Consider the following 19,038-nt stretch of genomic DNA (forward strand, 5'->3'; position numbering starts at 1 on the left):
TTCGTTGCCTAAGTCTTTTGTTTTTTCTAGGGTTTTTTGTGTTTGTCTTAATGCTAATTAGAGGTTTACGCCGATGGTTAAAGACTTCGGCGGCGGCGTAGAGGTCAAAATGACTCGGCGGCGGCGGCGTAGTAGTCAGAAAGAATCGGCGGCGGCGGCGTACAGATTTTTTTCAAATTAAATAAAATTAGTATTATTGTATTATATCAGTTTATAACGCCTTTATTAACAATAACAATAAAATGAACATAAGTGAGTAAATTAATTGGGTAAATGAAATGAAAATAAATAAAAATTAAGTAACAAATAAAAATAAACATAAAAATAGCAGTCTTTTTCCTTGACTTGAATAAGTTTCATTCATAATTCACATAATTAATGTTCAGTTTTCAATTCAGTTCATTTTTATCTCTTCAATTTGTAAATTTAAGTTAAACTTTCTTTGCAAGTGTCGTAATTGTCATGTATAAAAATTACTTTATTTACGTTGTGAGGACTGAGCTGCGACCGTTTCTGCGTAATTGTAAGACCAGCAATAGAAAAAACTCGCTCACTTGGAGTGCTCGTTGCAGGAATACACAACACTTTTTGTGCCAGCATCGAAAGTAAGGGCATTGCAGGTGCCTTTTCCTTCCAAAATGTCAATACGTCTTGACATGAAGATAAGCTTAGGAGTAGATGGCATTCAGCTTCCAAATTGTTATCTTTGGTATTGGTCGAATGCCGTTGAGCAAGCTTTAAGATTTTGCTTGCAGAATGAGACTCTTGCTGCTGATCGCTATCTTGTTCAACATCTCCAATCAGCTCTTTAAACATTTTTAACAAAAAATCGTTTCTTTTTAAACTTTGTTTCTCGCAATACTCCAACACACAATCAAGTGAGTTGAATCGCGGATCTAATAGGGATGCGCAGACTAGTATATCCGATATCGGGAACCTTGAATCAAATCTATTTTTTATATGGCTTTTCATGAGAGTCAAAGCAAGCGGCTCATTGTTCTCAGGTTCTTCCAATATTGAGACGATTTCAGTTCTTATCACTAACGCAAGACTTATTGATGGATACAAATCTCCAGACAAAACGGTAACTGCATCTTTAAATTTTTTTAAGAAGTCGCATAATTTATATAAAAGCTGTGCTTCATTTTCTAATAATATTAAATGAGTCTTATTGCTGCTTGTGAGCAACTTATTTAATGCGGCTCTTTGGCACCCAAGACTGTCTAACATTGTTAACACGCTGTGCCACCTTGTTGGGACCGAGTTCTTAAGTGAAACATTTCTCTTGTCCACCAAACTACTTTGTAAGTCATTAGGGTTGTTAATATTCTTGTAAGTTTGCAAGGGAACATCATCTAACGGGCCAAAATCATCATCGTAGTCGACCCATTCATTATCTTCGGATGCCAGCAGTTCTTCTAAATTGTCGATATTTGACAAAACTTCCTTTTGAAGTTCGTCAGCTTGACATCTCAAAACATGTGTCTTGAATCGTAAGGCACTCACAATATTTTTGCACTTCACAATCAAATTTTTAATTTCCGGCTCTGAATTGTAACCATCAACATTTAGCAAATTATGTAGTCCATGTCCAAGGCAGAAGTGGTTTTTTATACACCCCAAATTAATAGCTTTTTTGATATTGCTGCCTTGGTCGGTTACGACATAATTAGATCCCATTTGCAAATTATACATTTGAGTAACTTCTTCCACCTCTGTTAAAATGTTACTTGCCGTGTGCGATTTTGACAAATATTTTGTTTCCAGCGTTAAATGCTTCATCTCAAAATTCGCTGACAGAAAATGGAAGGTGAACGTTATATAACTTCTTCTTCTATAGTTATCTGTCCACAAGTCGAAAGTTAAGGCAAAATGTTTTTGTCCAGATACTATCCGTGTAACTGCTCGTAAAATGCATTCATACACATCGTCTAGTGCAGTTGTTGACAGCGTTTTGTAGTGTGGAATGTCAGCATCAGTTGCCACAACTCTATATTTTTTTAAAAAGTCTTTAAGTCCACTGTGACAAATTATATGAAATGGTAGCAAATCTCTAGCCATCCACAAAGCTAGCTCTCGTCCCAGCGCCCACTTACTATCTTTTGGAGATATAATTGGCGTCGATTTTTTGAAAAAATTTGATATTGATCCACGTGTAGCCAATGAAGTACTCGGACTGTCGATATCTCGAATGTTGTGTTCATTTTTGAGGTGTCGACTTAAATTCCCTGTGGAACAGTTCGTGGAATACGACTGAATTTTAGCACTGAAACAATTTACAAAATCTTACTTGAATCTTAAAAAAAGGAACTTAATTATTACCATGAAAAGATTGTTCTTTCGTCGTCTTTTTTCTGAACATCCAAACATAATCGGCAGAACACCTTGTCCACTTCAATGCAGTTGTTCTCTAATTGCAATGCGCCGAAAAACTCCCACACTTTGCTCTTTCGATTTGAGTAATGGTTGTGTTTAATTGAGTACATACTCAATGGCTGATCCATCTATTTGTTTAGAGAATATTTAATTAATACATATGTTCCTAACACTAGTAATAGTATTTTAAAACTTACTTTGCATATTTACGCACAAAAAACACAGCTTTAGAAAGTAAACCACACCAAATAGCTGTTCTAGAGATGGGACATAGGGAGATGGGAGATGAGACAATCCTAACGATTAATCGATTATTTATATCGAGTATTTGGCCATTTGTATGATTTATTTATTTTTGTTTTTAAGTTATATTAAGAATAATATCACCGAAGGCCGCGCCGGTGCTACGCCGGTGCCGCACCAGCGGCGCGCCGCGGCGCGCCGTTTTTTTCATAATTCGGGGGCGGCGCGTCAAATAAGGCAAAGATCGGCGGCGGCGGCGGCGTGGCGCGGCGGCGTATATGTCTTAATGCTAATTTAGTATAATTTTAGTGAAAATGTAATTTTATTATTTTCGACGAGACAAATAATATAAGACATTTGTTGAAAAATAATCCAATTACAGTGCTTATGTTTCGGTTAATTTATTATATTAATTATCTGTTTAAAAATTCAAAATAAAAGATTTTAAATATTTAAAAAATTATATTTTATTACAATTTAAGGAAGGTTTTAGCAGTATGAAACTTAAACCTATTATCATAGAGTATATTATTAGTTAGTAATTTATGTTATTATTAAGAAAATTACAGTTTTAGCGTCAGTTGATTGGTTTTATCATATTAATCTTAAGCTAGCGAAATTGCAAATACAATACAAATCATTTCTAAATATATAAATATATTCTTATGGTTTTTTTTAACATACATTTTATTAATTATAATACATTAAAATATTTAAGAAATCCAAATTAAAGTTTTCAAACCATAAATATAATATATTATAAATTAAGATTGCTTAATTATAATAATTTTTAATGAATTATTGTAATTAACATTCAAATTCTTTTTTGCAAATATTATTTAAACTGCTCGAAATCAGAATCTGAAAAGCAAGTTATATTTTTATGGAGCTATGGGATATTTTTACCTTAAAATATACGGTTTTACGACATCTACATCTGTTGAAAAGGTAATAAAGGTACCCTTTGATCTGCCTAATCGAAGGCCGAAATAAAATTCGTTCGCTTCTGGTCTTAAGTCACTTTTAAACCCGCCGCGTTCGTTGCCTAAGTCTTTTGTTTTTGCACGCTCCTTTTCGGCAGATTCCCCCCTGCGTTAATGCTAATTTAGTGTAATTGCAATTATTATGCACACTCTCATAATTCTCTCATCGCTGCCGTTTCATAAAATTTGTAGGTATATTTTTTGTTGTGTTTTTTTTTATGATGTGTTTTATGGCCGTCGGCATTTCTGGGAAACGTAGCGATTTTAATATGGCCCTGGGAACTCCGATGCGGGGCGGCGGCTTAAAGACATAAAATCTCAATAAAGTAGCCATCGACTTTTATCTAATTGTAAATCTAAAGAAAAAATAAGGAAAGAACATCGAAATACGGTTAATTCCCTTTTTATATATATATATTTTTTTTTTGCTGACGAAAAATTCACAAGAGAAATCATTTAGCTGCTTCCTTTTTGGCGGCCCTTGCCACGCTTTTTCATTTCCATTTCTATATGCGCGGTATATACGAAACTCAATTAATGACAGATCATTAAAGATTCTTTTTTTTGGGGCTTTTGATATTTGCCGTTTGGCCCCGAAATCGAAATACTTTTACGATTTTTTCCCCCACCCCAAGCCGCCACCGACGGCCGTAAAATTGATTCTCTTTTGCAAAAATTTTATCACTGACCAAATTGATTTTAGCTGTTCGCCGCTGCTCCAATAGAAATTGTAGGCCTAAAGGAAGAAGAAACGAAATGAAACCAAGAGAAAAACAACAGCCAGCGGCTGGAAAAAACAAGAAAAAGAAAAAATGATGTCCAACTGGCGGCGGCGGCGGTAAACTTGAAAGTGGCAAATAGAAAGGAGCCGACTTGGCCCGCCAATTCAGTGCAATATTTATGCATTAAGTACACGCAATTATTATGCGACAACGACGCGACGGCGGCAGCATCTCTGGAGATTATTGATGCTCGCATTGCTCATACGCAGCGTGGCCACTGGCCACTGGCTGCACTAGGCGCTTGTGCCGTTCAAGCAATTAAAACGCCGCCAGCACGCGATGAATGCCATAAACATTTGACGCGCAATCAGCAGCAGCAGTAGTTGCAGCAGCAGCAGCAACAACAGAAGCAGCAGCAGCATAAGTTGCAGCAGCAACTGCGGCAGCAGAAATGCTCCTTCGGCCGTTCGGCAATTACAGCAGCACAAATTCAAAGAGGCTCCAGCTGGCAGCAGCAGCATAATGATGATATTGCCATCGTGATGATGATCTGGCTGCGACGAGTGCTACTTTTACTGCACTGAGGAAAATTGGAAGGGGAAATATTAATATATTGTTTTAAAGAAATAAAATGAAAATAATAATAAAAATTCAAATTAAAAGTAACCATTGATAGCATAATAAATAAACTTAAAAAATTATATAGTCAATAAAATAAAATTAAAATAAATATAGTTGATACAATAAAATTAAATAAAAATATAAGTAAGTAATAAGAATACTTAGATTAGGTACAACTATTTTTACAAATTTCTGTCTTGATTAGTGCAATAAATATAAGGAGGTCCTAGGATATTAATAAAATAAACAATAATAAATAATAATATGTAATAAATATAGATTTATCATAAATGTCTTGAACTTTTAAATTAAATATATTTCTAAATAATTTTTGATTGATATGTTATCTTTCTTTCAGGAAAGTTATATTTCTTGAAAGAAATGCATGGAAACTTAATATTTATAAGATATAACAATACTATTTATTTATAAAATATATATTATATTGTATATATACCTATTTACTATACATATTCAAATATTAAAAAAATTGTTCTTAATTTTTAAATATATTTTAAATACTTGTGTCTAAAGAAAATTTATAATTCTTATCAGATATAAGTCACTGCTAACAAAGCTAATAATAACCACAAAAAGTTGACCTCAATCAACCACAATTTCTTGCGGTGTGGGGCCTGAAAAACAGATCACGGGCGGACGGACATGGACATTCATTTCGCTTAAGCGCACTAACCGGGTAAACGGGTCGGTGTCTTTGATCCTGGCATTCTATTGTTCCGTTTCAAAGGCCACTATTATGTAAACAATCGGCGGCTTTGATCTTGGCCGCATCAAAGTGTTGCCGCCACGTTTCATCTTTTGCCGCATGCAGCAAATAGCAAGCGGCAAGCGGCAAGCAGCAAGCGGCAAGCAGCAGCGCCAGCTGATGTGATGCCCCTGCCAAAGATGAAGATGATGATGATGACGAGGATGATGAGGAGGATGAGAAAGAAGCGACAACCACTGCGTAGTTAAAGCTGCTGCTGCTGGTGCTGCCACCACTGAGCTATATAATTTCGCATAGGCTGATCACCCGGAGCACCTGGAACACTGAAGAAGAGGTAGAAGCAGCAGCAGCAGCAGCAGAAGAAAACGGAGCCAGCCTCATAACTTTGGGCATAATCTTCAAAGCGCCGACAACACGCTTGACATCAATCGAGTCAAGCCATTGCCGCTCTAATCCCAACAGATGGGCTCCCGGATCACTCGTCGCCGATAAGCAATTAAAATTTCATTTCATTTAATGCACAACTTTATTATCGGTTTCGGGGGCCCCCGTCACGGTCACGTCCTTTGATCCTTGATTCAAGGATCAGCCGTGCAACTGTTCCCGTTTCGCAAAAAAAAAACCCAGCCACACTGTGGGAAAAGCAACAGGTGCACCGAGGATCCAGTATTCCGCTTCACTCAGCAATCAAAGCGCGCATCTCTAATTTCATCGGGCAGCGGTCATAATTGCATTGCTCTCGATTGATGGAGGTCAGTGCTGGAAATCTAAAAAATATAAAAAATCCTATGATGTCTCATAATATATCTTGTTTTAATAATCAAATGTTTTTAAAATTTAACTATTTTAATGTTTTATTTGTTTATTTTCAATTTTATTAAATTATCAAAATATGTATTAAAACATTCTAAAGCCTTTCAGAGATGGCAGAATTAGTTTTTAACTTGGCCAAAGGGGCAACAACTTTCTGGTGGCACTCTCTCGCATCGCACGTTCCAAGTTTCAAGCTCTCCCCGTTGATGTTGTTCTTGCTGCTGCTGCTGCGGTCCACTTGGCGGCAAATTGCTGTTGCATGGCGATGATGTCGTTGTTGCTGGTCGGCCAAGAAGACGAAGATGTAGACGAAGTCGCAGTCGGCGAAACAACAAAGCGAAAATCTCTGCATTGGGGCACACGCCATTCCCAACATCAAAGCGTGCCGTCAGCACAGATTTTCTGAGGTTACCGTCGCCACCGTTGGGGCAGCAGCAACATCAGCAGCAGCAGCAGCAACAACAGCGGCAGCAACGCATGCGCAAAGCTCTGCTCATTTGTGTTTTGAGGCGCATTGTGCGACGCGCGTGTTAAGTGGACTGTGAATATGAAAGGAAAGTTCCCAAAGGAATCCAACAAAAAAGCACCAAATAAAAAAAGGAAATTTTAAGTCCAGTCTTACGACTTAAGAATACCTGTGCTGTTAATAATCATTGCATACTTTTTGGGTTCTGCGTAAAGGAAACTTTCTTGAGATAAACTAAAATCGATCTTGTGATCAAAGTGCTTGTCTGACTGACTTCGAATTTTATGAGAACAAAGAAAATATTAAAACAAATGAATATATAATAAATAAATTACATAAATAATTTTAAAAATTTTCCCCGAAGCTTGTTCTTTCTAAAACCCCAAATACAATATACCTTTTTGCGGACAATTACTGGGTAGAGTAAAAACAACTTTTGCCGCCAAATAAATGCGAGTCCCGCTCAGGTCCAGCTCCTGTTCCTCTTCCTTTTCGTCCAGCATTCCCTCGTTCTTAATCAAGAAACGCATCGGCAGCGTATCACGGTAGCACTTTAAACGTAAATTGCTTTTAACATGGTTATTACAATCTTAACGTTTGTCTGGGCCACGAAGCACTTGAGGCAGTGTCCCGGCAACCTGTTGTTATTGACGTTATTAGTGTTGCCGCTGCTGCTGTTGCTTCTGTGGTTGTTGGTTCAGGCCGCCATAGAATTCCGGGTAAGATCCGTCCGTCCGTCGGTCGGTTGATCTCCGTTAGGTCTCTGGGATTGGGTTGGAGAATGTGACTGTAGCTCGGACTGGGATATTCGTTGGGAAGATTGTTGTAATTATGATTGCGCGATTATGATTGGATTGGATTGAATTAGTTGTCGGTGGATTTTGCTTTAATCGAAATTGTTTTGTTCTTATGATCACCGCTCGCTCTCTGCGCTCATTTTCTGTGGCTTTCCCCACCAACCTTCCATTGCTAATTAGTTGAGAGCACGGCAAGATCAAAAACGGCATGAAATCGTGCACTTGGAGAAAAATTTGGGGTAAATTATTAAAGGATATTTGGGATGTAAGGCATATATATAGAAATTTGTTGAAATTATGAGAATGTTTTATGTTTTACGAGCAAAAAAGCAAAGAATAAAAAAGGAAACTAATTAAAAATTAAAATAAAAATGTGACCAGGAGAGTTAAAAAGTAAAAAGAAAATGTGACCTCACTGCAATCATAAACCATACATAAATTCGGGATTTATTTAAATAAAAGAGGGGGTTTATTGACTACTTAAAAATTCTTTTTAATTTTAAAATATACATATTTCAGTTTATATTTAAACTTTCACCTTACACTACCCCAATTTCTCTCAGTGCCTATAAGCATTCGCCGGGACCCGTTGAAATTTTAGCCCGCAAAAGCGGCAGGATTAAGTGCGGCGAGCGAGCCTTTTTGGGCGATAATCTTGCATTTTAAATATTTCGCAAGAAGCAACACGCAAATCCGCTGACTTGTCACACCTTCGGCTCAGGTAGGTTCGAGTGTGTGTGTAGGTATGTGGGCAGGGAGGGACTTAAACGTAGCACCTTGTCAGGTGGTGCTGCGATGGCAATGGCGAGATGGCGAGGTGAGGTGATCAAAGCAACAGCCGCTGATTAAAGACAAAAAATGAAAACACGACACACACACACACACACACATACGAAGGTTGGGCAAAAAGGGGAATTTGTCGCCTTTTGTGTGTAGCTGAGCTGCATTGCATCGCCGTCAAACGAAAGTATTTAATTTCAGGTAAATTTGTAAGATAAATAATTGTCGCTTACCTGCAAGAAATACGACGACAACGACAACGACGACGACGCGCTTCAAAGAACTTCATTGTGTTTTGCATATGCTGGCGGCGTGTGTGTTCGACTTCATGGGAGAACTTTGGCCAAAAGGACCTTCAAAAGGTCCGCCGCGCGACGATACAGTGCGGCCATTGTTGTAAGGCCCTCTGTCCCTCTGCCGCCCGCTGCGACCGGATCACAACAGCGGGACACTGACGATCAATAATGCCCGGATCGGATCGGATCGGAGCGGCTCTGGAGATCAGTAGATGAACAGATCAGCCGCGCACACTTTTGATGTTTCAAATTTAGGCGGAATTCCCATTTTCGAGCCCCGAAATGTCAAAACATTCGCCACACACGGCGAGCGATCATAACTCGGATTGAATCCTCACTCACTGTCCGTCGCAGCATCGCCCAGCTGGGGGTGCATCGGTACCAGCAGCATCAGAACCACTTCTGCATGATGATTCGTTGGAATCGGAAATGGAAATGGATGCGCCGATGCGTCGGCCATAATCAATAAGCCGAGAAATGCAGGACCACTTACGGGGCAGCACAGTGGGCTAAGATATGGTAGAAATTGAGAATAAATAGCTAAGGGGTGTGGCTTAAAAATTTATTTTGAAAAAGGGAGTGATTATTTTATAAGGATAATGTTTTGTGATATTAAATTAGAAAGAAAAAATACAAACATGAAAATAAAGGGAATAAGTAGAGTCCTTTAAGTGAATGTATAGCAGTGCGGCATTACGTGAGGCTCTGCAAGGAATCTTTTAAGAAAATTTTCTAAGGTGAGTTTAAATATTTATTATTATTGAGGATTTTTTGGAAAAATTATTGGATGTAATATGATTTTGTGATTTCTTATTAATATTTTCTAGCTTATACAAAATATAACAATTTAAAAATACTTATAAAAAAATTGTATCTATTTTATAATATATTTTATATTATATTTTATAATATATTTTAAATATAATAATATATGTTTATAAAATATATACTTATAAAATATGCTAAAACCTGCGTTGCATTGTATAAATTGTAAGCGTTAAATTTTTAAAATTTTTCATTCTTTTAAATCCCTTCAAAAACCCTTAGCTTGCGTCCCACTGTGCACGGGTCATGGCCCATGGCCCATGCCATTGTCTCCCACTGTGCACTCATCAAATTGTGCCAAGATTTACAAGGCCCTTGATTGAGTTTTCTTGTGCTTTGAATACGGCAAACTTCACACAGGACCACCGCACAGCGAACTGTGTGAGATGCGATGGGAGATTCCATTTCGGAAAACGGTTTCCTGGTAGTTGGCCATTGTGATGTTCTTCTGCCTACACTCCAGCTTCTGATCGCGATGGAGCCGAGGCCCCGAAGAGGCCAAGATCAAGACGAAGACGAAAACGAAGCCGCTCGCTGTGGCGATGTTTATAAAATGACAAATTGCGCTGATATCGCAACATGTTGATTGAGCGCACACGCGGCAACATTGTTAACAGAGGCGGTGGAGGAGGGGTGGGCTTTCAGAGGGGGGTCTCAGAGCAGCAGAGATCGTTTTCCTGTTCTGGACCCGCGGGGCCCCATCGACCATCGTTCCGTTCTGTGTGCGCGTGCTCACTCGTCGAGCTCCATTTGGGGCTCGAGTTGGAGCCGCGGTTGTATCTCAAGTCCGAGGCAGGAGAGTCCCTGGCCATGACTGCATGGCAGCATGAAAATCCAGAGAAATAAAGAAATAAATAAAACTGGCAACGGCATAAAACAGAATTTAACAACAACAAGAAGGGGCACTGAAAAAAAATACAGTAACTATACAGGAGAAATTGTACTTAATTTATTTATCATATTATTATTACAAATTGTATGATTTAAGAATTATTTTGTATTATTCGGAAATTAATATGAATAAATCTTTCAACAATAAACTACAAAAATGTCATAATACTCCTGTTTTTATTATTCCAATCTTAAATTAACAAATTCTATTTAAAATACAACTTTAAATATTAAAATATTTAATTGAGCCTCTAAAAATTACTCTAATTTTACAGAATTCATCCCAATTTCTCACACTGCAAAGAGAGAGAGGGGAATACCGAGCTGGATAGATTGAGAGAAAAAAAGCAGCAACACAAAGAAGACTCGAGATGCCGACAAAGTAATAAACCAATTAGGACATCAAAGTGTTCAACCGACAGCGGCAGAGGCAGAGCAGAGGCAGCGGCAGCGACGCCAAAGTCGACGCCGACAGCGGCAGAGCAGAGGTAGCAGCAGCAATAGCAGCAGCGACGCCGGCAAAGAGCAATAGTTGGAGATCACAGAGATTTGCGCTGATCCGACTTTGATTCTAAGCCACGAAACGCAACCTACATGTGTCCCAGTACCTCACTTCCATCTCAGAAGAAAAAAAAACTGAAAAACCAACTGTTATTCCCGCTTTCATATGCCGAAAAAATCACTCCGCAGATAAAGAACCGAGCGACTTTGTTGTCATCAAAAAAAGGATCCAATTCATGACTGACAATGGAACTTAGTGAGCGAATAAAAGGCAGGAATTGTGGTTTCTATGGAGGAAAAGCAGTCTGTAAGAGAACTTTAATTTAGAACTATTAACCAAAGATTTAAATTTTAGCAGATTTTTTTATTATATTTTAAGGCAACAATTAAAAGGTATATAAAAAGGCATAATTATTTAAAGTGTATATAATTTTGAAAGGCTTTAACATGAACAATTCTTCAAAAATATATACCATTAAGGAATTATAAAATAGTTATTTCTTTTCTATGGGGAACTTACATCATTATCCACTATTGTAAAATATTTAGAAAAATTATAAATATATTTTCCACGAAGTATACAAATTGAAAGGTAAATGAACACGCTTAGATACTTAGCTATAACTTAATTCTATCTTACTTTAAAGTATGTAATTACATCATCAAATATGCAATGAAGGAATAATATAATTTAGAGAAGATTAACATAAAACATCTACCATATTTGAACATTTTTAAAGAAATTATAAATATATTTGTAAGACTCAAGGGAGCTAAAAAATGTTAAGGTTATATAAAATACCATTGTTATTATTATATTAATACATTTATTGCTTAAAACTATTCAATTACATCATAAAATAGGCAATGAAGCCATAACACAACATAGAAAATATTGAATTACATCATTTGTCACAATTGTTAAGTTTTAAAAAAATTATAAATAAGTTTCAAATGATCCGAAGGATAATATAATGTCAATTATAATAGTAATAAATTCTTTTTTGCTTTAAAATATTCAATTACATCAAATAGTATACAACTAAGATGTTATTCAATAGAGCGCGGATCAGCCAAATCCTACTTAATAATTATGCAAAAAAAAAAAGAAAACAATTTCCTTTTTAACCAAAGACTTAATTTCACTCTCTCAGGCCCACTACTGTCAACTTTGAAACTTTATCGCCTCACTGCCAAATTTGTTTTGTGGAATTTAGCGATTTGCAAATCCCGACTAGAGAGACTCGCCAAGTGGTTTGGCTCGTCGTCATGCTGGCGCCTCATCCAGCAGCTGCCACCCGCACAAATCGGTAGCATTACGCAGATATCTCAATTCGTTATCATTTAAATCATCGGCACATGCGCGCCTACGTTTAGCCATTGGGAGGCAGGGAGCTACTGGTGGATGATTGGCGGCAGAGCTGGCCAAAAGCGGCATTCATTAAGAATTTAAATCGCACATAATTAAGGCTCAATAAATAGCCGAGCCAGCTTCAATATGGGGCATATATTAATAACTGAGACCGATAAAAGGCTGAGACATAAACGAAAAAAAAAAACAAGGCAAAGATAACAAACGATAAAAGCAACAACAAACGGCATAATTAAATCATAAAACGTTGAGCACATCATTAAAATCATTAAAATCGCTACTCGACTTGAAAACTGGCTGCCGAATCTTTGTTAGACGCAGCGCATATACTAAACAATATAAATAAACATTTATAAAATATATATTTATTTATGAACATTTTTGTTTATTAATTCAAATGGGGGTCTGTGTGTCGCCGATTTGATTGGATCATGTGGAGGGGGAGAGAGAATCGGTGACGTTGGTGATTTCGGCTTGTCTGTAAGCCACTATTTGTGATGGGACCATACCGATTATAATTATCAATTTTAAAGATCCGGAAAGAGTGGGTAGATGTCATTGTAAAATTAGGAAAAAAAAAGGGGTTTTATTTGAAAAGTTTGGGGGATTTTTTATAGTAAAAATATTATTATCTATACAGTTTAATTAATGTCTTAAAGAAAACCTTACATTTTACATTTTCCTTTGAATTACAGATTTTTTATAATTATTAGATTAGAGAGTTTTACGTCTGTAAGTATATTTTAAATATTTTAGTTAAAAAGCTCTATGCTAAACTCTGTATAAACAAATCTTTGTACAAAAATAATAAAAATAAAATTAATAAATAAATAAAAAACAAGAAACTATAAAATTTCCTGTTTAAGCACAGGGTTTCTCAGGTTTCTTAAAAACCCTTAATTATATTAAAAAAAAAAAAAAAAATACAACGTTCTTCTTTTAAAATTTAACTCTGGCCGCCAGCATCGTGTAAGCCAAGGGGTGGAGGGAGGCTTCATGCCACGGCACGTGGTAACCGAGATGCTTCAAAGGCGCCGGCCACAACCCACCTAAACGCTGGAAAGGCGGCATCGCGGCATCGGGTTTGGGCCTGGGCTCTCGGGATCGGCATCAATATATAATCAGGCCGCCGCTGTCCATAAAACTGGTTGCAAACGCACATAAACCATTTAAGCCGAAAAGAAATCGGCGCGCTGGCAACTCTAACGAGATAAACAACTCGGAGCCGAGCCACTTTGAATGGTATTTTGTTGTGTGTTTTTTTTTTTGTGTTTCGTAGTAGTTTTTTTTTTGTGTAAGAAATCGATTTGGCTCTTGGATATATTCGGCTTTTCGAATCGGAATTTCAAAGAGGCCGCATTTCATTTCACAAAGTCAAAACAGTTAATTTATATCATGTCGCGACTACTGGTCTTACTGATTTTGCATTTTCGACAGAGCTCCGGCTACCGTCTTTCGAAATTGAAATATGAAAATGAAATCAATTTGGGGCCAGAAACCTGATTAGCGGATTCGAATAGAAGATTAAATTCGAGATTCAAACGGAATGGAATGGATGGGGATGAGTCTTGAATGTGGATTTGGATTTAGTTTTGGTTTCGGAAAACCAAGAGATCGCAAATTAGTCACATTATAAATGTACATACAGATATGTGCGGCCATAAATTTGCGTGTATATCTATCTGACTGTAAAAGCTTACTGAATGGAGCTGAAATCGAAAATGAAATGTGAAACACGGCAAAAAATTCGGATGAGTTAGCATTTTTATAGGAGTTTTGGTGAAGAACTATTTATAAATTTTAGATATATGAATTTTAGGAAAGATTTGTTTTCTTTATTTCAATACTAATTATAGTCAATAACAAGAAATACATTTAAGTACACACAATCAGGAATGTATACAAAGAATTAAATATCTTTTCATTATAGAGTAAAGCAAAGAATCTGTAAAGTTCATGATACTCATATCATTCATCTATATTTTTTTTCTCTGTGTGTATTGATCTCCAATGGATGAGTTGCGGGCGATGTGTGGCCTTGACGTTCCGGTGCGACTGCGTAACTGAGTAGCCGCCGCAGGACGGCCACTGTCGGATTCAGATACAGATACACAACTTGCTGACACTGTCAGCAGGTGCACCGAACACACACAGTCGCACACTCTTACACTCGTCTCCGCTCGCTCAAAAGGTGCCGCTGAGCCTGGGCTAATTTCAAATTACACACTTCATTCGGCCGGGGGAAATGGGACATATCGATCGGATACCGGCGGTTCCAGGTTTCAGTAAGCCGCTTTTGAAGCCAACAACCACAATTGACAAGCGTGCTCTGATCCTGGAACTTCAAAAGCAGCCGACCGCCCGCACGCTCAGTCCACAGTCCTCCATCCTCCATTCTCCAGCCTCCCTGCGAAATGCAGTCACTTGCCTAACGGTCGATCGATGGGTTCGTAATGTGCGTGCAAGATGGATTTTCGGGGCACCGTGGGTGTGGCTTATTTTAAAGCAATTAGGCCCATAGTGAAGCGTGTCTTCGTCTCTTTCTCTGACTGTGGATTCCCTGATGTACGAGGACACTTTCGACCGTGGACTATTGTCCGCGGCACTTTCATCTCGACCGCTAACAGTCCATTTCGAGTCCATTTGACCTTTCGGTCGTTTCGAGCCATTAAATTGATTGGTCGCACCAGCACCAGCAACAGGAGAGCCTTGGAAATTACTCAAATCTCTGATTGATATTTTATGCTGCCAATTAGGCATGCTGTTAAGCAGACAGGATTTTACTAATCGAGGGGTTTCTAGAATTTGTCTGCTCTGTTTTTTTAAGGAAACGGTTTATATTATGGAAAAATATTTTAGCTTTAAGTTTATTAGTTTTATACCCTTGCAGGGTATTATAATTTCAGTCAGAAGTTTGCAACGCAGTGAAGGAGACGTTTCCGACCCTATAAAGTATATATATTCTTGATCAGCATCAACAGCCGAGTCGATCTAGCCATGTCCGTCTGTCCGTCTGTCCGTCTGTCCGTCTGTCCGTCTGTCCGTCTGTCTGTCTGTCTGTTTCTACGCAAACTAGTCCCTCAGTTTAAAAGCTATCTGAATGAAACTTTGCATATAGTCTTCTATATGCTCTCACTGCTATATATGTCGGAACGGGCCGGATCGGACGACTATATCATATAGCTGCCATACAAATGTTCGATAAATTTTTAGAAAAAAAATTATAACTTAGCTGTTTTTCAACATATGTGCACTATTTTTTACATATGACCCTTTTTTTATTATTTTTGAATTTTGGTAAAAATTTTATGAAAATCGGACGACTATATCATATAGCTGCCATAGGAACGATCAGGAAATTAATAGAAAAAAAATTATAACTTCGTTGTTTTTCAAACTATTTTTATCTACTCTGAGATATAAGCTTATTTTATTAGTTCCGAATTTTTGTATAAATTTTATGAAAATCGGACAACTATATCATATAGCTGCCATATAAACCGATCGGTAGGTATAGGGAAAATGTAAAACTGGGAATGTAAAACTGTAACTGTCAAACTCTCAACATAGTAAGTATAGGTAAAATGCAATGAAATAATATCTGCAAGGGTATACAAACTTCGGCGTGCCGAAGTTAGCTTCCTTTCTTGTTTAGTTTTAGTTTTAGTAAGTGAAAGAAAGTGAAAGATTCTTGTTGGCGGTATCGCCGCTTACAGGCTCTGCACAAAGTGGCACATTTCGGGGTTCGAGTTGGCAACATTATTGAACTTGTCCTGGTGGTGTCCTTGACGAATTCCACGGCGTTGCTGATGATATCCTGGTCGGTTATTTGCTTAAGCTGCAGCATCACATATGTATAGCATTTGATCGATATAATTGACACTACTGGGCGCAGCCTGGGTGTAAAGCAGGTAAAACGTTTTCAGCACAGCGTCGTACTCCTCAAAATCCTCGCGCAGTGGCAGATGGGAAAGGAAAACAGGCAAAACGGCCATCAGCGGCACAGCCTGAATATTGGTCAGAATCAGGTGCGCCACAGCTCCGCAAATGTTGTCCAAAGACGATAGAGCCGTCTCCCTGGGATGGCATTGAAAAGGGTTTTGCTGCCACAAACCCCAGGACAGGTAATTAACTATCTTATCGTTCTTGAGCCTAAAATCGGACGTTTTGTCCGCCCGCAAAACTTTCGTTTTTAATAGTATTTACGAAGTTTTTGTCTGCTGGGAATTATTGTTCTACAAACATGTATAAAGGCAAACATGTATAAAGTTCGAAAATATATTTGACAAAAATCCTTTCCTACATCCTTACACAAACTGTTATATTCCCAGGACCTTTAGCAATGTTCTAAAAACGTTTATTTTGGCAAGGTTGCAACCAACAGGTTGTAATGCCAGCGCCCTCTTTTGTTATTTCCAAGGAACTTTGGCATATTCGAGTCTCCCGCCTAGGTGGCGCTATTAAATAGATCGAATTATTTTCGTGTGAATCCTTGGAAAAAGGATTAATATCGTAAGTCCTTAAATCGAAGAACTAAAGTAAAGAACTAAAGGAAAGAAGTGGCATAATTTCTATGTCGAATTTAGGCTTTGTTTAAGTTTTTGTCAGGATAGATGGCGGTTAACGGGGAATGGAGATTCATTTGTTACATGTATAAGTATAAATAATGTTATATAATATAAGTACAAATAAATAATATATAAATATAGTATATATATTTAAAATATAGTGTAATATATGCATTTTGTAAATTTATGTAATGGAATATGAAATAGCGTCAAGTATTCATTTAAAATAATAATTTTAGAAATGTTCCTGAAGTGTATTTTAAAAATGTATCTCAGAAATTTTGTGAAATTTTAATACATTTAATTAAATTATAAAATCCCTGCCATAATAGGTAATGAGTATATCAGTATTCCTCACCATTTTCCCTTGCAAACAAAAGTTCATATGGCACCAGTCAGTAGGCCGTTTTCCAGGCTCGTGTCTGTGCATCCGGCAGGAGATGCAGGATGCCTGGAAGGAAGGAAGTTCACGTCCGCTCGAGTCCGTTGGGGAGCTGCTATCGCTGATCCTGCAAGTGGCTGGCTTGGATTGGAGGCTCGTGTCGTGTCAACGGCGCCGCTGCCGTCGCCACCGGCGTCAATTGGCGACATCGACAAGTGGTCCTCGGCGGGGGCATTGAAATCAGCTGGCTTTCGCTACCAAGGAGCCAAGCGTGACGTGAGCGTGAGCAGGAGTAAGCCCACTTAACGCTAAGTGCAGTTGATTGCTGCTGAAGGCGAGCAAATATGCCATAAGTTCATAGTTCATAGTTCGCAGTCACACTCAGTAGTGGCGGCTCCCGGCACTAAGCCTTATTTAGAGACCGCGACGAAGGATGCTGAGCCGCATCATTTATCATGCCGCGCGACACGCATATCTCGTATCGTTGTTATATCGTTGCTATAGCTCCTCGTATGACAACAATAACCACTCGAGAGTCAAACAAAAATCTTCTGTGAGCCAAACACTCACTGGTTCTAATATTGTTTGTACAATGGCGGTTAAGGAAATGTGGTTTAAGCTGTAATTTTACTTATAGGAATATATTGAAGGCTATAAAGGTAGATTTTTCGAAGGAAGGAAAGAAGTTTTCATAAGAAAAGTCAAGAAAAATATATAATATATTTTTTGGAGTTTAAAATTACGCCCAGACTAGTTTTTCTTAGGATTGAGGTGAGCTTAACATGCCTTTAACTATTTAGGAAAATTATATTTAAGCCATTCAACGAATTATCTGAATCCCAAAGCAACACAAATAGCTTACAATATTATATATATATAATTTTTACCCATAGTGGCACTACTTTCTTGACTCCAGCTATGCATACCCCACTCTGTACATCTCTGGCCAAAACCATTGAGCCGTGTATTGGGTTGTGCGAGTGGGCGAGGTCAAGTTGAGTTGTTTTGCCGGGGCCGCTTTTGTGCAGGACATGCTCCGATGACCAAAAAGGATTACTTGCAATGACTGGGGTGTATGGGGAGGTATGGGAACTCGCAGGAGTTTAAAGTTAGTGCGACATTTTCACCCCGCTTTTATGCTGTTTTATTAATGTAATGCACGAAGAGTGTTTGCAAATATTTGCTACCATCTGTCCATGTCCATGTCGATTCATAAATTATGAAAACATTGCATTTATCGCCGTTTCAAGTGTCGCGCTGCATGTAAAATATGCATTTATTGATATCACGCATACGCCGTGTGCTCCATTAGAATCTCTGGCACGGAAGAGCGAAATGCTTTCATAATATTGGCGATAATTTGTACAAATTATAGTTGCAATTGCAATTGTGGGACAGGCAAATACCACCGCCCCGCCCCCCTCTCGTCCACCGTTGTTCGCATTCCCCCGGGAAAATGAAGCTGTGCAAAATTATTGGCGGAATTTATTTCCATTGTCGACCTAGTGAAAACAATTATCGGAGAATGGAGTGCAAATACGCAAACAGGAATATTTTTGGTTAAATTTTCAAGGGTTTTCGTTTGTTTGCTGCGACCTCAAACCCCTTTTCTAGCGTCCCACTGCACCCTATTCTGCCCTTTTTAGCCCACAAAGTCCGCACAAGTGGCGGGCAT

General features: G+C 38.1%; 1 long non-coding RNA gene across 1 annotated transcript; it reads right to left on the bottom strand.

Moving 5' to 3' along the window:
• Positions 1–86: 86 nt before the first annotated feature.
• LOC138928593 (uncharacterized) lies at positions 87–2,796 on the bottom strand. Its single transcript, XR_011444998.1, has 3 exons — positions 2,574–2,796; positions 2,323–2,504; positions 87–2,266 (listed from the first exon to the last, which is right to left on the bottom strand). It is a non-coding gene; the product is annotated as an uncharacterized lncRNA (long non-coding RNA).
• Positions 2,797–19,038: the final 16,242 nt, after the last annotated feature.

The sequence above is a fragment of the Drosophila kikkawai genome, chromosome 3L, assembly GCF_030179895.1.
Source record: "Drosophila kikkawai strain 14028-0561.14 chromosome 3L, DkikHiC1v2, whole genome shotgun sequence".
NCBI classification, from domain to species: Eukaryota; Metazoa; Arthropoda; class Insecta; order Diptera; family Drosophilidae; genus Drosophila; species Drosophila kikkawai.